This window comes from Taudactylus pleione, unplaced genomic scaffold (assembly GCF_031769625.1).
Source record: "Taudactylus pleione unplaced genomic scaffold, aTauple2 ptg000021l, whole genome shotgun sequence".
Classification (NCBI taxonomy): domain Eukaryota; kingdom Metazoa; phylum Chordata; class Amphibia; order Anura; family Myobatrachidae; genus Taudactylus; species Taudactylus pleione.
The window spans coordinates 16,746,599-16,768,058 of NW_028284423.1; the positions used below are offsets into that span (position 1 = coordinate 16,746,599).

The 21,460-nt window shown below is 32.8% G+C and overlaps 10 non-coding genes across 10 annotated transcripts; all 10 read left to right on the forward strand.

The window, feature by feature from the left end:
• The first annotated feature begins 767 nt into the window (after positions 1-767).
• Positions 768-839, forward strand: TRNAC-GCA (transfer RNA cysteine (anticodon GCA)). Its single transcript has one exon. It is a non-coding gene; the product is annotated as a tRNA-Cys (tRNA).
• Positions 840-2,894: 2,055 nt separating this feature from the next.
• TRNAC-GCA (transfer RNA cysteine (anticodon GCA)) lies at positions 2,895-2,966 on the forward strand. Its single transcript has one exon. It is a non-coding gene; the product is annotated as a tRNA-Cys (tRNA).
• A 7,886-nt stretch (positions 2,967-10,852) lies between these two features.
• TRNAC-GCA (transfer RNA cysteine (anticodon GCA)) lies at positions 10,853-10,923 on the forward strand. Its single transcript has one exon. It is a non-coding gene; the product is annotated as a tRNA-Cys (tRNA).
• A 3,014-nt stretch (positions 10,924-13,937) lies between these two features.
• TRNAC-GCA (transfer RNA cysteine (anticodon GCA)) lies at positions 13,938-14,009 on the forward strand. The gene has a single exon. It is a non-coding gene; the product is annotated as a tRNA-Cys (tRNA).
• Positions 14,010-14,972: 963 nt separating this feature from the next.
• On the forward strand, positions 14,973-15,044 carry TRNAC-GCA (transfer RNA cysteine (anticodon GCA)). The gene has a single exon. It is a non-coding gene; the product is annotated as a tRNA-Cys (tRNA).
• Positions 15,045-16,989: 1,945 nt separating this feature from the next.
• TRNAC-GCA (transfer RNA cysteine (anticodon GCA)) lies at positions 16,990-17,061 on the forward strand. Its single transcript has one exon. It is a non-coding gene; the product is annotated as a tRNA-Cys (tRNA).
• Positions 17,062-17,970: 909 nt separating this feature from the next.
• On the forward strand, positions 17,971-18,042 carry TRNAC-GCA (transfer RNA cysteine (anticodon GCA)). The gene has a single exon. It is a non-coding gene; the product is annotated as a tRNA-Cys (tRNA).
• A 962-nt stretch (positions 18,043-19,004) lies between these two features.
• TRNAC-GCA (transfer RNA cysteine (anticodon GCA)) lies at positions 19,005-19,076 on the forward strand. The gene has a single exon. It is a non-coding gene; the product is annotated as a tRNA-Cys (tRNA).
• A 910-nt stretch (positions 19,077-19,986) lies between these two features.
• TRNAC-GCA (transfer RNA cysteine (anticodon GCA)) lies at positions 19,987-20,058 on the forward strand. Its single transcript has one exon. It is a non-coding gene; the product is annotated as a tRNA-Cys (tRNA).
• A 961-nt stretch (positions 20,059-21,019) lies between these two features.
• Positions 21,020-21,091, forward strand: TRNAC-GCA (transfer RNA cysteine (anticodon GCA)). Its single transcript has one exon. It is a non-coding gene; the product is annotated as a tRNA-Cys (tRNA).
• The last annotated feature ends 369 nt before the right edge of the window (positions 21,092-21,460 follow it).

Consider the following 21,460-nt stretch of genomic DNA (forward strand, 5'->3'; position numbering starts at 1 on the left):
ATAATTTATAGAAGGCAAATATAAAGGACCTACCTATTTTCTCTTAAAAAAGTACTTTCTTTCCCAAATGGTTAAACTGAAGAAGTAGGAGAAGCCTTATTACAATAACAGTCTGAGTTCAAACCCTAATCCCACCAACAGTTCCAGAACCTCAATTTAATTTCTGTCCTTTCTATAGTAATATATTTAGAATAGTATAATATAACTGAACATGAAACATGTGTACTTTAATACTCACCCTCTTTGATAATTAAATAAGGAATTATTAAGCAATTACATTGCAGTATTCTGGAACTGTTGTTGTAATTGGGGGTTGATCTCAGACTGATTTTGCAACTAGGCAATTCGAATTTATGCATCAAACATTAATTTTGAACATCTGAGCCCACAAGCCCAAAAATCAAAATGTCCTATTTTATTAGCAATAATATACTGTTGTCAGCTACTTTTTTAAGTAATTTATATAGGTTTGTTACTAAGAATTTGTATTTTCTTAGTTCTGTTTGGTCTCCCAAAATATAAAGTCACAATATGTCCTGATGTCACTATAACTGACCAAATTGGAGCTTTAGATGATCAAAGTTCCCTTTTGAGCATGCTCACAGCTTACACCTATGTGAACTCTGCAATCAAGCCCAGATTAATAACTCCAAAGCATCACCATAAATATACATATTAATTTTTTATCCTATAAGACAACATATATAGTACAAACACCTATACTTTCAGACTGCAATGTGAATGTTTTTAAAATCTTGTATGCAATTGGGGGTATAGCTCAGTCGTAGAGCATTCGACTGCAGATCGAGAGGTCCCTGGTTCAAATCCGGGTGCACCCTTTACCAAAATTTTAAAGTGTAAAGGTACTGATTCAATTTGCAGTTTATAGCTAGTTTGAAACTTAAGTACAGGAAAAGCTAACACAAGTAAGAGCAAGAAAACAAAAAAAGTGAAACTTTAACATTATATACTTCCTGATAACACAGTTAGAGTGGTAAATTTCATTTTTTTTATAGAAATTTTTACAGAAATCTATAATTTAGAGAAGGCAAATATAAAGGACCTACCTAGTTTCTCTTATAAAAGTACTTTCTTTCAAAAAATGGTTAAAAATGAAGAAGTAGGAGAAGCCTTATTGCAATATATCAGTCTGAGTTCAATCCCTAATCCCACCAACAGTTCCAGAACCTTGATTTAATTTCTGTCCTTTCTATAGTAATATATTTAGAATAGTATAATATAACTGAACATGAAACATGTGTACTTTAATACTCACCCTCATTGATAATTAAATAAGGAAAAACATCACTTAAATAGTGCTACTTTAACATTATAAACTTCCTGATAGCACAGTTAGAGTGGCAGATTTCATTTTTTTGATAGAGATTTTTACAGAAATCTATAAATTATAGAAGGCAAATATAAAGGACCTACCTAGTTTCTCTTAAAAAAGTACTTTCTTTCCCAAATGGTTAAACTGAAGAAGTAGGAGAAGCCTTATTACAATAACAGTCTGAGTTCAATCCCTAATCCCACCAACAGTTCCAGAACCTTGATTTAATTTCTGTCCTTTCTATAGTAATATATTTAGAATAGTATAATATAACTGAACATGAAACATGTGTACTTTAATACTCACCCTCATTGATAATTAAATAAGGAAAAACATCACTTAAATAGTGATACTTTAACATTATAAACTTCCTGATAGCACAGTTAGAGTGGCAGATTTCATTTTTTTGATAGAGATTTTTACAGAAATCTATAATTTATAGAAGGCAAATATAAAGGACCAACCTAGTTTCTCTTAAAAAAGTACTTTCTTTCCCAAATGGTTAAACTGAAGAAGTAGTAGAAGCCTTATTACAATAGCAGTCTGAGTTCAATCCCTAATCCCACCAACAGTTCCAGAACCTCAATTTATTTTCTGTCCTTTATATAGTAATATATTTAGAATAGTATAATATAACTGAACATGAAACATGTGTACTTTAATACTCACCCTCATTGATAATTAAATAAGGAAAAACATCACTTAAATAGTGATACTTTAACATTATAAACTTCCTGATAGCACAGTTAGAGTGGCAGATTTCATTTTTTTGATAGAGATTTTTACAGAAATCTATAATTTATAGAAGGCAAATATAAAGGACCTACCTAGTTTCTCTTAAAAAAGTACTTTCTTTCCCAAATGGTTAAACTGAAGAAGTAGGAGAAGCCTTATTACAATAACAGTCTGAGATCAATCCCTAATCCCACCAACAGTTCCAGAACCTCAATTTAATTTCTGTCCTTTCTATAGTAATATATTTAGAATAGTATAATATAACTGAACATGAAACATGTGTACTTTAATACTCACCCTCTTTGATAATTAAATAAGGAATTATTAAGCAATTACATTGCAGTATTCTGGAACTGTTGTTGTAATTGGGGGTTGATCTCAGACTGATTTTGCAACTAGGCCATTCAAATTTTTGCATCAAACCTTAATTTTGAACATCTGAGCCCACAAGCCCAAAAATCAAAATGTCCTATTTTATTAGCAATAATATACTGTTGTCAGCTACTTTTTGAAATAATTTATATAGGTTTGTTACTAAGAATTTGTATTTTCTTAGTTCTGTTTGGTCTCCCAAAATATAAAGTCACAATATGTCCTGATGTCACTATAACTGACCAAATTGGAGCTTTAGATGATCAAAGTTCCCTTTTGAGCATGCTCACAGCTTACACCTATGTGAACTCTGCAATCAAGCCCAGATTAATAACTCCAAAGCATCACCATAAATATATATATTAATTATTTATCCTATAAGACAACATATATAGTACAAACACCTATACTTTCAGACTGCAATGTGAATGTTTTTAAAATCTTGTACGCAATTGGGGGTATAACTCAGTGGTAGAGCATTCGACTGCAGATCGAGAGGTCCCTGGTTCAAATCCGGGTGCCCCTTTTACCAAAATTTTAAAGTGTAAAGGTACTGATTCAATTTGCAGTTTATAGCTAGTTTGAAACTCAAGTAGAGGAAAAGCTAACACAAGTAAGAGCAAGAAAACAAAAAAAGTGACACTTTAACATTATATACTTCCAGATAGCACAGTTAGAGTGGTAGATTTCTTTTTTTATATAGATATTTTTACAGAAATCTATAATTTATAGAAGGCAAATATAAAGGACCTACCTAGTTTCTCTTAAAAAAGTACTTTCTTTCCCAAATGGTTAAACTGAAGAAGTAGGAGAAGCCTTATTGCAATATCAGTCTGAGTTCAATCCCTAATCCCACCAACAGTTCCAGAACCTCGATTTAATTTCTGTCCTTTCTATTGTAATATATTTAGAATAGTATAATATAACTGAACATGAAACATGTGTACTTTAATACTCACCCTCGATAATTAAATAAGGAAAAGCATCACTTAAATAGTGATACTTTAACATTATAAACTTCCTGATAGCACAGTTAGAGTGGCAGATTTCATTTTTTTGATAGAGATTTTTACAGAAATCTATAATTTATAGAAGGCAAATATAAAGGACCTACCTAGTTTCTCTTAAAAAAGTAATTTCTTTCCCAAATGGTTAAACTGAAGAAGTAGGAGAAGCCTTATTGCAATATCAGTCTGAGTTCAATCCCTAATCCCACCAACAGTTCCAGAACCTCAATTTAATTTCTGCCCTTTCTATCGTAATATATTTAGAATAGTATAATATAACTGAACATGAAACATGTGTACTTTAATACTCACCCTCTTTGATAATTAAATAAGGAATTATTAGGCAATTACATTGCAGTATTCTGGAACTGTTGTTGTAATTGGGGGTTGATCTCAGACTGATTTTGCAACTAGGCCATTCGAGTTTATGCATCAAACATTAATTTTGAACACCTGAGCCCACAAACCCAAAAATCAAAATGTCCTATTTTATTAGCAATAAAATACTGTTGACAGCTACTTTTTGAAATAACTTATATAGGTTTGTTGCTAAGAATTTGTATTTTCTTAGTTCTGTTTGGCCTCCAAAATATAAAGTCACAATATGTCCTGATGTCACTATAACTGACCAAAGTGGAGGTTTAGATGATCAAAGTTTCTTTTTGAGCATACTCACAGCTTACACCTTTGTGAACTCTGCAATGAAGCCCAGATTAATAACTCCAAAGCATCACCATAAATATACATATTCATTTTTTATCCTATAAGACAACATATATAGTACAAACACCTATACATTCTGACTGCAGTGTGAATGTTTTTAAAATCTTGTATGCAATTGGGGTTAGAGCTCAGTGGCAGAGCATTCGACTGCAGATCGAGAGGTCCCTGGTTCAAATCAGGTGCCCCCTTTACCTAGCTTTTAATGTGTAAAGGTACTGAATCAATTTGCAGTTTACAGCTAGTTTGAAACTCAAGTAAAGGAAAAGCTAACACAAGTAAGAGCAAGAAAACAAAATAAGTGACACTTTAACATTATATACTTCCAGATAGCACAGTTAGAGTGGTAGATTTCATTTTTTTGACAGAGATTTTTACAGAAATCTATAATTTATAGAAGGTAAATATAAAGGACCTGCCTAGATTCTCTTAAAAAAGTACTTTCTTTCCCAAATGGTTAAAGATGAAGAAGTAGGAGAAGCCTTATTGCAAAATCAGTCTGAGTTCAATCCCTAATCCCACCAACAGTTCCAGAACCTCAATTTAATTTCTGTCCATTGTATAGTAATATATTTAGAATAGTATAATATAACTGAACATGAAACATATGTACTTTTATACTCACCCTCTTTGATAATTAAATAAGGAATTATTAGGCAATTACATTGCAGTATTCTGGAACTGTTGTTGTAATTGGGGGTTGATCTCAGACTGATTTTGCAACTAGGCCATTCGAGTTTAGGCATCAAACATTAATTTTGAACACCTGAGCCCACAAACCCAAAAATCAAAATGTCCTATTTTATTAGCAATAAAATACTGTTGACAGCTACTTTTTGAAATAACTTATATAGGTTTGTTGCTAAGAATTTGTATTTTCTTAGTTCTGTTTGGCCTCCAAAATATAAAGTCACAATATGTCCTGATGTCACTATAACTGACCAAAGTGGAGCTTTAGATGATCAAAGTTTCTTTTTGATCATGCTCACAGCTTACACCTATGTGAACTCTGCATTCAAGCCCAGATTAATAACTCCAAAGCATCACCATAAATATACAGATTGATTGTTTATCCTGTAGGACAAGATATATAGTACAAACACCTAAACATTCTGACTGCATTGTGAATGTTTTTAAAATCTTGTATGCAATTGGCGTTAAAGCTCAGTGGTAGAGCATTCAACTGCAGATCGAGAGGTCCTGTTCAAATTTGAGTGCCCCTTTTACCTAGCTTTTAATGTGTAAAGGTACTGATTCAATTTGCAGTTTACAGCTAGTTTGAAACTCAAGTACAGGAAAAGCTAACACAAGTAAGAGCAAGAAAACAAAAAAAGTGAAACTTTAACATTATATACTTCCTGATAACACAGTTAGAGTGGTAAATTTCATTTTTTTGATAGAGATTTTTACAGAAATTTATATTTTAGAGAAGGCAAATATAAAGGACCTACCTAGTTTCTCTTATAAAAGTACTTTCTTTCAAAAAATGGTTAAAAATGAAGAAGTAGGAGAAGCCTTATTGCAATATCAGTCTGAGTTCAATCCCTAATCCCACCAACAGTTCCAGAACCTCAATTTAATTTATGTCCTTTCTATAGCAATATATTTAGAATAGTATAATATAACTGAACATGAAACATGTGTACTTTAATACTCACCCTCATTGATAATTAAATAAGGAAAAACATCACTTAAATAGTGATAATTTAACATTATAAACTTCCTGATAGCACAGTTAGAGTGGCAGATTTCATTTTTTTGATAGAGATTTTTACAGAAATCTATAATTTATAGAAGGCAAATATAAAGGACCTACCTAGTTTCTCTTAAAAAAGTACTTTCTTTCCCAAATGGTTAAACTGAAGAAGTAGGAGAAGCCTTATTACAATAACAGTCTGAGTTCAATCCCTAATCCCACCAACAGTTCCAGAACCTCAATTTAATTTCTGTCCTTTCTATAGTAATATATTTAGAATAGTATAATATAACTGAACATGAAACATGTGTACTTTAATACTCACCCTCTTTGATAATTAAATAAGGAAATATTAAGCAATTACATTGCAGTATTCTGGAACTGTTGTTGTAATTGGGGGTTGATCTCACACTGATTTTGCAACTAGGCCATACGAGTTTATGGATCATACATTAATTTAGAACACCTGAGCCCACAAGCCCAAAAATCAAAATGTCCTATTTTATTAGAATTATAATACTGTTGTCAGCTACTTTTTGGAATAATTTATATAGGTTTGTTGCTAAGAATTTGTATTTTCTTAGTTTTGTTTGGCCTCCCAAAATATGAAGTCACAATATGTCCCGATCTCACAATAACTGACCAAAGTGGAGCTTTAGATGATCAAAGTTTCTTTTTGAGCATGCTCACAGCTTACACCTATGTGAACTCTGCATTCAAGCCCAGATTATTAACTTCAAAGCATCACCATAAATATACAGATTCATAGTATATCCTGTAGGACAAGATATATAGTACAAACACCTATACATTCTGACTGCAATGTGAATGTTTTTAAAATCTTGTATGCAAATGGGGGTATATCTCAGTGGTAGAGCATCCGAGTGCAGATCGAGAGGTACCTGGTTCAAATCTGGGTGCCCCCTTTACCTAACTTTTAATGTGTAAAGGTACTGAATCAATTTGCAGTTTACAGCTAGTTTGAAACTCAAGTACAGGAAACGCTAACACAAGTAAGAGCAAGAAAACAAAAAAGTGACACTTTAACATTATATAGTTCCAGATAGCACAGTTAGAGTGGTAGATTTCATTTTTTTGATAGAGATTTTTACAGAAATCTATAATATATAGAAGGCAAATATAAAGGACCTACCTATTTTCTCTTAAAAAAAGTATTTTCTTTCCGAAATGGTTTAAAATTAAGAAGTAGGAGAAGCCTTACTGCAATATCAGTCTGAGTTCAATCCCTAATCCCACCAACAGTTCCAGAACCTCAATTTAATTTATGTCCTTTCTATAGTAATATATTTAGAATAGTATAAAATAACTGAACATGAAACATGTGTACTTTAATACTCACCCTCTTTGATAATTAAATAAGGAATTATTAAGCAATTACATTGCAGTATTCTGGAACTGTTTTTGTTATTGGGGGTTGATCTCAGACTGATTTTGCAACTAGGCCATTCGAGATTATGCATCAAACATTAATTTTGAACACCTGAGCGCTCAAGCCCAAAAATCAAAATGTCCTATTTTATTAGCAATAATATACTGTTGTCAGCTACTTTTTGAAATAATTTATATAGGTTTGTTGCTAAGAATTTGTATTTTCTTAGTCCTGTTTGGCCTCCCAAAATATACAGTCACAATATGTCCCAATTCACTATGACTGACCAAAATGGAGCTTTAGATAATCAACGTTTCTTTTTGAGCATGCTCACAGCTTACACCTATATGAACTCTGCTTTCAAGCACAGATTAATAACTCCAAAGCATCACCATAAATATACAGATTCATTGTTTATCCTGTAGGACAAGATATATAGTACAAACACCTATACATTCTGACTGCAATGTGAATGTTTTTAAAATCTTGCATGCAATTCGGAGTATAGCTCAGTGGCAGAGCATTCGAATGCAGATCGAGAGGTCCCTGGTATAAATCCGTGTTCCCCTTTGACCTAGCTTTTAATGTGTAAAGGTACTGAATCAATTTGCAGTTTACAGCTAGTTTGAAACTCAAGTACAGGAAAAGCTAACACAAGTAAGAGCAAGAAAACAAAAAAAGTGACACTTTAACATTATATACTTCCAGATAGCACAGTTAGAGTGGTAGATTTTATTTTTTTGACAGAGATTTTTACAGAAATCTTTAATTTATAGAAGGTAAATATAAAGGACCTACCTAGTTTCTCTTAAAAAAGTACTTTCTTTCCCAAATGGTTAAAGATGAAGAAGTAGGAGAAGCCTTATTGCAATATCAGTCTGAGTTCAATCCCTAATCCCACCAACAGTTCCAGAACCTCAATTTAATTTCTGTCCTTTCTATAGTAATATATTTAGAATAGTATAATATAACTGAACATGAAACATGTGTACTTCAATGCTCACCCTCTTTGATAATTAAATAAGGAATTATTAGGCAATTACATTGCAGTATTCTGGAACTGTTGTTGTAATTGGGGGTTGATCTCAGACTGATTTTGCAACTAGGCCATTCGAGTTTTTGCATCAAACATTAATTTTGAACACCTGAGCCCACAAACCCAAAAATCAAAATGTCCTATTTTATTAGCAATAAAATACTGTTGACAGCTACTTTTTGAAATAATTTATATAGGTTTGTTGCTAAGAATTTGTATTTTCTTAGTTCTGTTTGGCCTCCAAAATATAAAGTCACAATATGTCCTGATGTCACTATAACTGACCAAAGTGGAGCTTTAGATGATCAAAGTTTCTTTTTGAGCATGCTCACAGCTTACACCTATGTGAACTCTGCATTCAAGCCCAGATTAATAACTCCAAAGCATCACCATAAATATACAGATTGATTGTTTATCCTGTAGGACAAGATATACAGTACAAACACCTAAACATTCTGACTGCAATGTGAATGTTTTTAAAATCTTGTATGCAATTGGCGTTAAAGCTCAGTGGTAGAGCATTCAACTGCAGATCGAGAGGTCCTGTTCAAATTTGAGTGCCCCTTTTACCTAGCTTTTAATGTGTAAAGGTACTGATTCAATTTGCAGTTTACAGCTAGTTTGAAACTCAAGTACAGGAAAAGCTAACACAAGTAAGAGCAAGAAAACAAAAAAAGTGAAACTTTAAAATTATATACTTCCTGATAACACAGTTAGAATGGTAGATTTCATTTTTTTGATAGAGATTTTTACAGAAATCTTTAATTTAGAGAAGGCAAATATAAAGGACCTACCTAGTTTCTCTTATAAAAGTACTTTCTTTCAAAAAATGGTTAAAAATGAAGAAGCAGGAGAAGCCTTATTGCAATATCAGTCTGAGTTCAATCCCTAATCCCACCAACAGTTCCAGAACCTCAATTTAATTTCTGTCCTTTCTATAGCAATATATTTAGAATAGTATAATATAACTGAACCTGAAACATGTGTACTTTAATACTCACCCTCATTGATAATTAAATAAGGATTTATTAAGCAATTACATTGCAGTATTCTGGAACTGTTGTTGTAATTGGGGGTTGATCTCAGACTGATTTTGCAACTAGGCCATACGAGTTTATGGCTCATACATTAATTTAGAACACCTGAGCCCACAAGCCCAAAAATCAAAATGCCCTATTTTATTAGCAATAATATACTGTTGTCAGCTACTTTTTGAAATAATTTATATAGGTTTGTTGCTAAGAATTTGTATTTTATTAGTTTTGTTTGGCCTCCCAAAATATAAAGTCACAATATGTCCCGATGTCACTATAACTGACCAAAGTGGAGATTTAGATGATCAAAGTTTCTTTTTGAGCATACTCACACCTTACACCTTTGTGAACTCTGCAATCAAGCCCAGATTAATAACTCCAAAGCATCACCATAAATATACATATTCATTTTTTATCCTATAAGACAACATATATAGTACAAACACATATACATTCTGACTGCAATGTGAATGTTTTTAAAATCTTGTATGCAATTGGGGGTAGAGCTCAGTGGCAGAGCTTTCGAATGCAGATCGAGAGGTACCTGGTTCAAATCGGGTGCCCCCTTTACCTAGCTTTTAATGTGTAAAGGTACTGAATCAATTTGCAGTTTACAGCTAGTTTGAAACTCAAGTAAAGGAAAAGCTAACACAAGTAAGAGGAAGAAAACAAAATAAGTGACACTTTAACATTATATACTTCCAGATAGCACAGTTAGAGTGGTAGATTTAATTTTTTTGACAGAGATTTTTACAGAAATCTATAATTTATAGAAGGTAAATCTAAAGGACCTGCCTAGATTCTCTTAAAAAAGTACTTTCTTTCCCAAATGGTTAAAGATGAAGAAGTAGGCGAAGCCTTCTTGCAAAATCAGTCTGAGTTCAATCCCTAATCCCACCAACAGTTCCAGAACCTCAATTTAATTTCTGTCCTTTCTATAGTAATATATTTAGAATAGTATAATATAACTGAACATGAAACATGTGTACTTCAATGCTCACCCTCTTTGATAATTAAATAAGGAATTATTAAGCAATTACATTGCAGTATTCTGGAACTGTTGCTGTAATTGGGGGTTGATCTCAGACTGATTTTGCAACTAGGCCATACGAGTTTATGGCTCATACATTAATTTAGAACACCTGAGCCCACAAGCCCAAAAATCAAAATGTCCTATTTTATTAGCATTAATATACTGTTGTCAGCTACTTTTTGGAATAATTTATATAGGTTTGTTGCTAAGAATTTGTATTTTCCTAGTTTTGTTTGGCCCCCAAAAAATATAGTCACAATATGTCCCGATCTCACTATAAATGACCAAAGTGGAGCTTTAGATGATCAAAGTTTCTTTTTGAGCATGCCCACAGTTTACACCTTTGTGAACTCTGCATTCAAGCCCAGATTATTAACTCCAAAGCATCACCATAAAAATACTGATTCATTGTTTTTCCTGTAGGACTAGATATATTGTACAAACACCTATACATTCTGACTGCAATGTGAATGTTTTTAAAATCTTGTATGCAATTGGGGGTATAGCTCAGTGGCAGAGCATTCGACTGCAGATCGAGAGGTCGCTCGTTCAAATCGGGTGCCCCCTTTACCTAGCTTTTAATGTGTAAAGGTACTGAATCAATTTGCAATTTACAGCTAGTTTGAAACTCAAGTAAAGGAAAAGCTAACACAAGTAAGAGCAAGAAAACAAAATAAGTGACACTTTAACATTATATACTTCCAGATAGCACAGTTAGAGTGGTAGATTTCATTTTTTTGACAGAGATTTTTACAGAAATCTATAATTTATAGAAGGTAAATATAATGGACCTGCCTAGTTTCTCTAAAAAGTACTTTCTTTCTCAAATGGTTAAAGATGAAGAAGTAGGAGAAGCCTTATTGCAATATCAGTCTGAGTTCAGTCCCTAATCCCACCAACAGTTCCAGAACCTCAATTTAATTTCTGTCCTTTCTATAGTAATATATTTAGAATAGTATAATATAACTGAACATGAAACATGTGTACTTCAATGCTCACCCTCTTTGATAATTAAATAAGGAATTATTAAGTAATTACATTGCAGTATTCTGGAACTGTTGTTGTAATTGGGGGTTGATCACAGACTGATTTTGCAACTAGGTCATACGAGTTTATGGATCATACATTAATTTAGAACACCTGAGCCCACAAGCACAAAAATCAAAATGTCCTATTTTATTAGCATTAATATACTGTTGTCAGCTAATTTTTGGAAAAATTTATATAGGTTTGTTGCTAAGAATTTGTATTTTCTTAGTTCTGTTTGGCCTCCCAAAATATAAAGTCATAATATGTCCCGATTCAGTATAACTGACCAAAGTGGAGCTTTAGATAATCAACGTTACTTTTTGAGCATGCTCACAACTTACACTTATGTGATCTCTGCATTCAAGCCCAAATTAATAACTTCAAAGCATCACCATAAATATACAGATTCATTGTTTATCCTGTAGGACAAGATATATATTACAAACACCTTTACATTCTGACTGCAATGTGAATGTTTTTAAAATCTTGTATGCAATTGGGGTATAGCTCAGTGGCAGAGCATTCGACTGCAAATCAAGAGGTCCCTGATTCAAATCCGGGTGCCCCCTTTACCTAGCTATTATTGTGTAAAGGTACTGAATCAATTTGCAGTTTACAGCTAGTTTGAAACTCAAGTAAAGGAAAAGCTAACACAAGAAAACAAAAAAAGTGATACTTTAAAATTATATACTTCCTGATAACACAGTAAGAATGGTAGATTTCATTTTTTTGATAGAGATTTTTACAGAAATCTTTAATTTAGAGAAGGCAAATATAAAGGGCATACCTAGTTTCTCTTAAAAAAGTACTTTCGTTCCGAAATGTTTAAAAATGAAGAAATAGGAGAAGTCTTATTGCAATATCAGTCTGAGTTCAATCCCTAATCCCACCAACAGTTACAGAACCTCGTTTTAATTTCTGTCCTTTCTATAGTAATATATTTAGAATAGTATAATATAACTGAACATGAACCATGTGTACTTCAATGCTCACCCTCTTTGATAATTAAATAAGGAATTATTAAGCAATTACAGTGCAGTATTCTGGAACTGTTGTTGTAATTGGGGGTTGATCTCAGACTGATTTTGAACTAGGCCATACGCGTTTATGGCTCATACATTAATTTAGAACACCTGAGCCCACAAGCCCAAAAATCAAAATGTCCTATTTTATTAGCAATAATATACTGTTGACAGCTACTTTTTGAAATAATTTATATAGGTTTGTTGCTAAGAATTTGTATTTTCTTAGATTTGTTTGGCCTCCCAAAATATAAAGTCACAATATGTCCCGATGTCACTATAACTGACCAAAGTGGAGCTTTAGATGATCAAAATTTCTTTATGAGCATACTCACAGCTTACACCTTTGTGAACTCTGCAATCAAGCCCAGATTAATAACTCCAAAGTATCACCATAAATATACATATTCATTTTTTATCCTATAAGACAACATATATAGTACAAACACCTATACATTCTGACTGCAATGTGAATGTTTTTAAATCTTGTATGCAATTGGGGGTAGAGCTCAGTGGCAGAGCATTCGACTGCAGATCGAGAGGTCCCTGGTTCAAATCGGGTGCCCCCTTTACCTAGCATTTAATGTGTAAAGGTACTGAATAAATTTGCAGTTTACAGCTAGTTTGAAACTCAAGTAAAGGATAAGCTAACACAAGTAAGAGCAAGAAAACAAAATAAGTGACACTTTAACATTATATACTTCCAGATAGCACAGTTAGAGTGGTAGATTTCTTTTTTTTGACAGAGATTTTTACAGAAATCTTTAAATTATAGAAGGTAAATATAAAGGACCTACCTAGTTTCTCTTAAAAAAGTACTTTCTTTCCAAAATGGTTAAAAATGAAGAAGTAGGAGAAGCCTCATTGCAATATCAGTCTGAGTTCAATCCCTAATCCCACCAACAGTTCCAGATCCTCAATTTAATTTCTGTCCTTTCTAAAGTAATATATTTAGAATAGTATAATATAACTGAACATGAAACATGTGTACTTTAATACTCACCCTCTTTGATAATTAAATAAGGAATTATTAAGCAATTACATTGCAGTATTCTGGAACTGTTGTTTAATTGGGGGTTGATCTCAGACTGATTTTGCAACTAGGCCATACGAGTTTATGGATCATACATTAATTTAGAACACCTGAGCCCACAAGCCCAAAAATCAAATTGTCCAATTTTATTAGCATTATTATACTGTTGTCAGCTACTTTTTGGAAAAATTTATATAGGTTTGTTGCTAAGAATTTGTATTTTCTTAGTTCTGTTTGGCCTCCCAAAATATAAAGTCATAATATGTCCCGATTCAGTATAACTGACCAAAGTGGAGCTTTAGATAATCAACATTTCTTTTTGATCATGCTCACAGCTTACACTTATGTGAACTCTGCATTCAAGCCCAAATTAATAACTTCAAAGCATCACCATAAATATACAGATTCATTGTTTATCCTGTAGGACAAGATATATATTACAAACACCTATACATTCTGACTGCAATGTGAATGTTTTTAAAATCTTGTATGCAATTGGGGGTAGAGCTCAGTGGCAGAGCATTCGACTGCAGATCGAGAGGTCCCTGATTCAAATCCGGGTGCCCCCTTTACCTAGCTTTTATTGTGTAAAGGTACTGAATCAATTTTCAGTTTACAGATAGTTTGAAACTCAAGTAAAGGAAAAGCTAACACAAGTAAGAACAAGAAAACAAAAAAAGTGATACTTTAAAATTATATACTTCCTGATAACACAGTTAGAATGGTAGATTTCATTTTTTTGATAGAGATTTTTACAGAAATCTTTAATTTAGAGAAGGCAAATATAAATGGCCTCCCTAGTTTCTCTTAAAAAAGTACTTTCTTTCCGAAATGTTTAAAAATGAAGAAATAGGAGAAGTCTTATTGCAATATCAGTCTGAGTTCAATCCCTAATCCCACCAACAGTTCCAGAACCTCAATTTAATTTCTGTCCTTTCTATAGTAATATATTTAGAATAGTATAATATAACTGAACATGAAACATGTGTACTTCAATGCTCACCCTCTTTGATAATTAAATAAGGAATTTTTAAGCAATTACATTGCAGTATTCTGGAACTGTTGTTGTAATTGGGGGTTGATCTCAGACTGATTTTGCAAATAGGCCATACGAGTTTATGGCTCATACATTAATTTAGAACACCTGAGCCCACAAGCCCAAAAATCAAAATGTCCTATTTTATTAGCAATAATATACTGTTGTCAGCTACTTTTTGAAATAATTTATATAGGTTTGTTGCTAAGAATTTGTATTTTCTTAGTTCTGTTTGGCCTCCCAAAATATAAAGTCACAATATGTCCCGATTTCACTATAACTGACCAAAGTGGAGCTTTAGATGATCAAAGTTTCTTTTTGAGCATACTCACAGCTTACACTTATGTGAACTCTGCATTCAAGCCCAAATTAATAACTTCAAAGCATCACCATAAATATACAGATTCATTGTTTATCCTGTAGGACAAGATATATATTACAAACACCTATACATTCTGACTGCAATGTGAATGTTTTTAAAAACTTGTATGCAATTGGGGGTATAGCTCAGTGGCAGAGCATTTGACTGCAGATCGAGAGGTCCCTGGTTCAAATCCGGGTGGCCCCTTTACCTAGCTTTTAATGTGTAAAGGTACTGAATCAATTTGCAGTTTACAGCTAGTTTGAAACTCAAGTAAAGGATAAGCTAACACAAGTAAGAGCAAGAAAAAAAAAAGTGATAGTTTAAAATTATATACTTCCTGATTGCACAGTTAGAGTGGTAGATTTCATTTTTTTCTTGATAGAGATTTTTACAGAAATCTATAATTTAGAAAAAGGCAAATATAAAGGACCTACCTAGTTTCTCTTAAAAAAGTACTTTCTTTCCCAAATGGTTAAAAATGAAGAAATAGGAGAAGCCTTATTGCAATATCAGTCTGATTTCAATCCCTAATCCCACCAACAGTTCCAGAACCTTGATTTAATTTCTGTCCTTTCTATAGTAATATATTTAGAATAGTATAATATAACTGAACATGAAACATGTGTACTTCAATACTCACCATCTTTGATAATTAAATAAGGAATTATTAAGCAATTACATTGCAGTATTCTGGAGCTGTTGTTGTAATTGGGGGTTGATCTCAGACTGATTTTGCAACTAGGCCATACGAGTTTATGGATCATACATTAATTTAGAACACCTGAGCCCACAAGCCCAAAAATCAAAATGTCCTATTTTATTGCTAAGAATTTGTATTTGCTTAGTTCTGTTTGGCCTCCCAAAACATAAAGTCATAATATGTCCCGATTCAGTATAACTGACCAAAGTGGAGCTTTAGATAATCAACATTTCTTTTTGATCATGCTCACAGCTTACACTTATGTGAACTCTGCATTCAAGCCCAAATTAATAACTTCAAAGCATCACCATAAATATACAGATTCATTGTTTATCCTGTAGGACAAGATATATATTACAAACACCTATACATTCTGACTGCAATGTGAATGTTTTTAAAATCTTGTATGCAATTGGGGGTAGAGCTCAGTGGCAGAGCATTTGACTGCAGATCGAGAGGTCCCTGATTCAAATCCGGGTGCCCCCTTTACCTAGCTTTTATTGTGTAAAGGTACTGAATCAATTTTCAGTTTACAGCTAGTTTGAAACTCAAGTAAAGGAAAAGCTAACACAAGTAAGAACAAGAAAACAAAAAAAGTGATACTTTAAAATTATATACTTCCTGATAACACAGTTAGAATGGTAGATTTCATTTTTTTGATAGAGATTTTTACAGAAATCTTTAATTTAGAGAAGGCAAATATAAAGGGCCTCCCTAGTTTCTCTTAAAAAAGTACTTTCTTTCCGAAATGTTTAAAAATGAAGAAATAGGAGAAGTCTTATTGCAATATCAGTCTGAGTTCAATCCCTAATCCCACCAACAGTTCCAGAACCTCAATTTAATTTCTGTCCTTTCTATAGTAATATATTTAGAATAGTATAATATAACTGAACATGAAACATGTGTACTTCAATGCTCACCCTCTTTGATAATTAAATAAGGAATTTTTAAGCAATTACATTGCAGTATTCTGGAACTGTTGTTGTAATTGGGGGTTGATCTCAGACTGATTTTGCAAATAGGCCATACGAGTTTATGGCTCATACATTAATTTAGAACACCTGAGCCCACAAGCCCAAAAATCAAAATGTCCTATTTTATTAGCAATAATATACTGTTGTCAGCTACTTTTTGAAATAATTTATATAGGTTTGTTGCTAAGAATTTGTATTTTCTTAGTTCTGTTTGGCCTCCCAAAATATAAAGTCACAATATGTCCCGATTACACTATAACTGACCAAAGTGGAGCTTTAGATGATCAAAGTTTCTTTTTGAGCATACTCACAGCTTACACTTATGTGAACTCTGCATTCAAGCCCAAATTAATAACTTCAAAGCATCACCATAAATATACAGATTCATTGTTTATCCTGTAGGACAAGATATATATGACAAACACCTATACATTCTGACTGCAATGTGAATGTTTTTAAAATCTTGTATGCAATTGGGGGTATAGCTCAGTGGCAGAGCATTTGACTGCAGATCGAGAGGTCCCTGGTTCAAATCCGGGTGGCCCCTTTACCCAGCTTTTAATGTGTAAAGGTACTGAATAAATTTGCAGTTTACAGCTAGTTTGAAACTCAAGTAAAGGATAAGCTAACACAAGTAAGAGCAAGAAAAAAAAAAGTGATAGTTTAAAATTATATACTTCCTGATTGCACAGTTAGAGTGGTAGATTTCATTTTTTTCTTGATAGAGATTTTTACAGAAATCTATAATTTAGAGAAGGCAAATATAAAGGACCTACCTAGTTTCTCTTAAAAAAGTACTTTCTTTCCCAAATGGTTAAAAATGAAGAAATAGGAGAAGCCTTATTGCAATATCAGTCTGATTTCAATCCCTAATCCCACCAACAGTTCCAGAACCTTGATTTAATTTCTGTCCTTTCTATAGTAATATATTTAGAATAGTATAATATAACTGAACATGAAACATGTGTACTTCAATACTCACCATCTTTGATAATTAAATAAGGAATTATTAAGCAATTACATTGCAGTATTCTGGAGCTGTTGTTGTAATTGGGGGTTGATCTCAGACTGATTTTGCAACTAGGCCATACGAGTTTATGGATCATACATTAATTTAGAACACCTGAGCCCACAAGCCCAAAAATCAAAATGTCCTATTTTATTGCTAAGAATTTGTATTTGCTTAGTTCTGTTTGGCCTCCCAAAACATAAAGTCATAATATGTCCCGATTCAGTATAACTGACCAAAGTGGAGCTTTAGATAATCAACATTTCTTTTTGATCATGCTCACAGCTTACACTTATGTGAACTCTGCATTCAAGCCCAAATTAATAACTTCAAAGCATCACCATAAATATACAGATTCATTGTTTATCCTGTAGGACAAGATATATATTACAAACACCTATACATTCTGACTGCAATGTGAATGTTTTTAAAATCTTGTATGCAATTGGGGGTAGAGCTCAGTGGCAGAGCATTCGACTGCAGATCGAGAGGTCCCTGATTCAAATCCGGGTGCCCCCTTTACCTAGCTTTTATTGTGTAAAGGTACTGAATCAATTTTCAGTTTACAGCTAGTTTGAAACTCAAGTAAAGGAAAAGCTAACACAAGTAAGAACAAGAAAACAAAAAAAGTGATACTTTAAAATTATATACTTCCTGATAACACAGTTAGAATGGTAGATTTCATTTTTTTGATAGAGATTTTTACAGAAATCTTTAATTTAGAGAAGGCAAATATAAAAGGCCTCCCTAGTTTCTCTTAAAAAAGTACTTTCTTTCCGAAATGTTTAAAAATGAAGAAATAGGAGAAGTCTTATTGCAATATCAGTCTGAGTTCAATCCCTAATCCCACCAACAGTTCCAGAACCTCAATTTAATTTCTGTCCTTTCTATAGTAATATATTTAGAATAGTATAATATAACTGAACATGAAACATGTGTACTTCAATGCTCACCCTCTTTGATAATTAAATAAGGAATTTTTAAGCAATTACATTGCAGTATTCTGGAACTGTTGTTGTAATTGGGGGTTGATCTCAGACTGATTTTGCAAATAGGCCATACGAGTTTATGGCTCATACATTAATTTAGAACACCTGAGCCCACAAGCCCAAAAATCAAAATGTCCTATTTTATTAGCAATAATATACTGTTGTCAGCTACTTTTGAAATAATTTATATAGGATTGTTGCTACGAATTTGTATTTTCTTAGTTCTGTTTGGCCTCCCAAAATATAAAGTCACAATATGTCCCGATTTCACTATAACTGACCAAAGTGGAGCTTTAGATGATCAAAGTTTCTTTTTGAGCATACTCACAGCTTACACTTATGTGAACTCTGCATTCAAGCCCAAATTAATAACTTCAAAGCATCACCATAAATATACAGATTCATTGTTTATCCTGTAGGAGAAGATATATATTACAAACACCTATACATTCTGACTGCAATGTGAATGTTTTTAAAATCTTGTATGCAATTGGGGGTATAGCTCAGTGGCAGAGCATTTGACTGCAGATCAAGAGGTCCCTGGTTCAAATCCGGGTGGCCCCTTTACCTAGCTTTTAATGTGTAAAGGTACTGAATCAATTTGCAGTTTACAGCTAGTTTGAAACTCAAGTAAAGGATAAGCTAACACAAGTAAGAGCATGAAAAAAAAAAGTGATAGTTTAAAATTATATACTTCGTGATTGCACAGTTAGAGTGGTAGATTTCATTTTTTTCTTGATAGAGATTTTTACAGAAATCTATAATTTAGAGAAGGCAAATATAAAGGACCTACCTAGTTTCTATTAAAAAAAGTACTTTCTTTCCCAAATGGTTAAAAATGAAGAAATAGGAGAAGCCTTATTGCAATATCAGTCTGATTTCAATCCCTAATCCCACCAACAGTTCCAGAACCTTGATTTAATTTCTGTCCTTTCTATAGTAATATATTTAGAATAGTATAATATAACTGAACATGAAACATGTGTACTTCAATACTCACCCTCTTTGATAATTAAATAAGGAATTATTAAGCAATTACATTGCAGTATTCTGGAACTGTTGTTGTAATTGGGGGTTGATCTCAGACTGATTTTGCAACTAGGCCATACGAGTTCATGGATCATACATTAATTTAGAACACCTGAGCCCACAAGCCCAAAAATCAAAATGTCCTATTTTATTGCTAAGAATTTGTATTTGCTTAGTTCTGTTTGGCCTCCCAAAATATAAAGTCATAATATGTCCCGATTCAGTATAACTGACCAAAGTGGAGCTTTAGATAATCAACATTTCTTTTTGATCATGCTCACAGCTTACACTTATGTGAACTCTGCATTCAAGCCCAAATTAATAACTTCAAAGCATCACCATAAATATACAGATTCATTGTTTATCCTGTAGGACAAGATATATATTACAAACACCTATACATTCTGACTGCAATGTGAATGTTTTTAAAATCTTGTATGCAATTGGGGGTAGAGCTCAGTGGCAGAGCATTCGACTGCAGATCGAGAGGTCCCTGATTCAAATCCGGGTGCCCCCTTTACCTAGCTTTTATTGTGTAAAGGTACTGAATCAATTTTCAGTTTACAGCTAGTTTGAAACTCAAGTAAAGGAAAAGCTAACACAAGTAAGAACAAGAAAACAAAAAAAGTGATACTTTAAAATTATATACTTCCTGATAACACAGTTAGAATGGTAGATTTCATTTTTTTGATAGAGATTTTTACAGAAATCTATAATTTATAGAAGGCAAATATAAAGGACCTACCTAGTTTCTCTTATAAAAGTACTTTCTTTCCCAAATGCTTAAACTGAAGAAGTAGGAGAAGCCTTATTGCAATATCAGTCTGAGTTCAATCCCTAATCCCACCAACAGTTCCAGAACCTCAATTTAATTTCTGTCCTTTCTATAGTAATATATTTAGAATAGTATAATATAACTGAACATGAAACATGTGTACTTCAATGCTCACCCTCTTTGATAATTAAATAAGGAATTTTTAAGCAATTACATTGCAGTATTCTGGAACTGTTGTTGTAATTGGGGGTTGATCTCAGACTGATTTTGCAAATAGGCCATACGAGTTTATGGCTCATACATTAATTTAGAACACCTGAGCCCACAAGCCCAAAAATCAAAATGTCCTATTTTATTAGCAATAATATACTGTTGTCAGCTACTTTTGAAATAATTTATATAGGTTTGTTGCTACGAATTTGTATTTTCTTAGTTCTGTTTGGCCTCCCAAAATATAAAGTCACAATATGTCCCGATTTCACTATAACTGACCAAAGTGGAGCTTTAGATGATCAAAGTTTCTTTTTGAGCATACTCACAGCTTACACTTATGTGAACTCTGCATTCAAGACCAAATTAATAACTTCAAAGCATCACCATAAATATACAGATTCATTGTTTATCCTGTAGGACAAGATATATATTACAAACACCTATACATTCTGACTGCAATGTGAATGTTTTTAAAATCTTGTATGCAATTGGGGGTATAGCTCAGTGGCAGAGCATTTGACTGCAGATCGAGAGGTCCCTGGTTCAAATCCGGGTGGCCCCTTTACCTAGCTTTTAATGTGTAAAGGTACTGAATCAATTTGCAGTTTACAGCTAGTTTGAAACTCAAGTAAAGGATAAGCTAACACAAGTAAGAGCATGAAAAAAAAAAGTGATAGTTTAAAATTATATACTTCGTGATTGCACAGTTAGAGTGGTAGATTTCATTTTTTTCTTGATAGAGATTTTTACAGAAATCTATAATTTAGAGAAGGCAAATATAAAGGACCTACCTAGTTTCTCTTAAAAAAGTACTTTCTTTCCCAAATGGTTAAAAATGAAGAAATAGGAGAAGCCTTATTGCAATATCAGTCTGATTTCAATCCCTAATCCCACCAACAGTTCCAGAACCTTGATTTAATTTCTGTCCTTT